The following is a 2,271-nucleotide window of genomic DNA, read 5'->3' as shown; positions in this document are numbered from 1 at the left end:
GTACAAAAATGCTTTTTGTTGTTGTTATCGAATGTTTTTTTTATGTTTAATTATTTTTTGTTATAATCGAAACATTTTTGTTGTTACTATGAAGTATTTTTTGCTGTGCGTTCATGACAAAAAAGATTTCGGTAAAACAAAAATAAAAATTTAAAAAAAACTGGCATCCCCTCTGCTTTTCTCCCACCACGCCCACCCATCTTATCGTTGACATAACATCGCAGGGCGTCGTGACCAGAGACAGGGCATGTGGGAGGGTTGTGGAAGGAGAGAGGAGGGGTCTGTTAATGTTGCCACTTGTCAATGTGCACCTACTATAAAGTTTGGGTGCTGATGTCGAGGAGGAAGGGGGTATGGTGTGGGCTAAGCCAGCCGTCTGTGTTTTGGAGAAGAACACTTGAAAAAGTGCGACACACGTTGCACTATGCGAACAAGTAGGTGGTGGTGGTAGTAGGACGAGGAAACAAATGTGTAAAGACTATATATATATATATATATATATATATATATATATATATATATATAAAGCAAGCTTGGCACGATAGATAAAGCTCAACACTGTTAAGAGAAGCAATTAAATATATTAAGCAAATGATGATGAATAAAATTACATAACTTTATTATATCACCAGATCAATAATTGATATACGGCACAATCACGTTGACACACTAGTTCTCGGTAGATCACCGAAGTTAAGCAACGATGAGCCTGGCTAGTACTAGATGGGTGACCATTTGGGAAGTCTAGGCGCTGTATGTAGCGCGCCGAGTCGTAGAAATTTCCAGTTTGGTATCTGGGAGTGCGTTTAACTCACGTGAGGAGATACATCCACCGGATCAAGGTTGAAAGCAACGGGAAAGTACTGTCTTTCCTTTTCTTCTTTAATTTACCATGACTCTGCAATTTGGGGAGCCATGGTCACCAACGCTGTTACAACGGTAAGGCTGCTGCATGTATGCAGATCAATAAGGAAAATGTAATTGAGAAAAACCTCTTTAGGCCATGACATTTCAAGGCTAAAATGTAGATAAAAGCTAGTTTAAGAACATTTAGATTGGAAATAAAATAAGCATATATTAAGATACATTAAATAAGATATAAAATACAAGAATAAAAATGCTTTAAAATATAAAAAAAAATGTAAAATCTAATTAGGAGGAAAGAATTAAGTAATTTTAAATTTTTTATATATATTTCCGTATTTCTTTTTGCTTGATATATATATTATTCCTTAATTGGAATTCATTTTTGAGATGAGCATTATATATTAATTTATTTTTATTTCGGACTATTATTCTCATCTTTATTAGTTGTTTTTGATCTTTTATTGGTTTTGTTTATTCACAACGTTTCGGCCAACTATTCCTCTGGCCTTCGTCAGGTGGTAAAAAAAATGAATTCCAATTAAGGAATATATATATATATATATATTCCTTAATTGGAATTCATTTTTTTTACCACCTGACGAAGGCCAGAGGAATAGTTGGCCGAAACGTTGTGAATAAACAAAACCAATAAAAGATCAAAAACAAGAACTAATAAAGATGAGAATAATAATCCGAAATAAAAATAAATTATTTTTTTTTTTTTTTTGCTTATTTATATAATCTAATAAACTATAACTAATACATCTTAATATACTTTCATCAGAGTTATATTAAACAATAAGTCCACATCTAGTGATTTATATGTGAATGGTTTTGAAAAAAAAATAGGTATACGAAGTTTTATCATCTTAATAAGATCTTTGTTTGTTCATTTGTGCACTTCAACATCCCGGTATTCTACATTGTTAACAGCCTTCTTATACATTTCAACACACACACACACATTTTGCCTAAAATAGCGAACATTTCTGTAAACGTCTGAGGACGCTACAGACGGCCAAAAAAAATAACGGCCGTGTAGCCGAAACAATAATATAACTTAACAGAAAGATACGGTAATAAAAAATAAAACGCATATTTGCTCTACAACAGTATTGAGCACTTTCTTCAGTTTTTATTAATTACCATCTCCACTAAATATATATATATATATATATATATATAATAGGAGGCTTTATTTTTTTAATTATATATATATATATATATATATATATATATATATATATATATATATGTAGTATGTCATTTAAAAAGTAAAGCCTCTTATTTCTTTACTCAAAAATTTGAAAAGCTACGAAGACGGAATTGATAACATTAAAACAAGTGACCTTATGTCCTTCAAATTTTTTCTACATAGTCACCACTAGTACTTGATGTATATCT

General features: G+C 31.4%; 1 pseudogene; it reads left to right on the top strand.

Annotated features, from left to right (window-relative positions):
* Positions 1-643: 643 nt before the first annotated feature.
* On the top strand, positions 644-760 carry LOC145283729 (5S ribosomal RNA; annotated as a pseudogene).
* The last annotated feature ends 1,511 nt before the right edge of the window (positions 761-2,271 follow it).

This window comes from Euprymna scolopes, chromosome 1, assembly GCF_053919585.1.
Source record: "Euprymna scolopes isolate OS-2025 chromosome 1, ASM5391958v1, whole genome shotgun sequence".
Taxonomy (NCBI): domain Eukaryota; kingdom Metazoa; phylum Mollusca; class Cephalopoda; order Sepiida; family Sepiolidae; genus Euprymna; species Euprymna scolopes.
The sequence above is the reverse complement of the archived record's forward strand: the minus strand, read 5'-3'. Positions and strand labels throughout refer to the sequence as shown.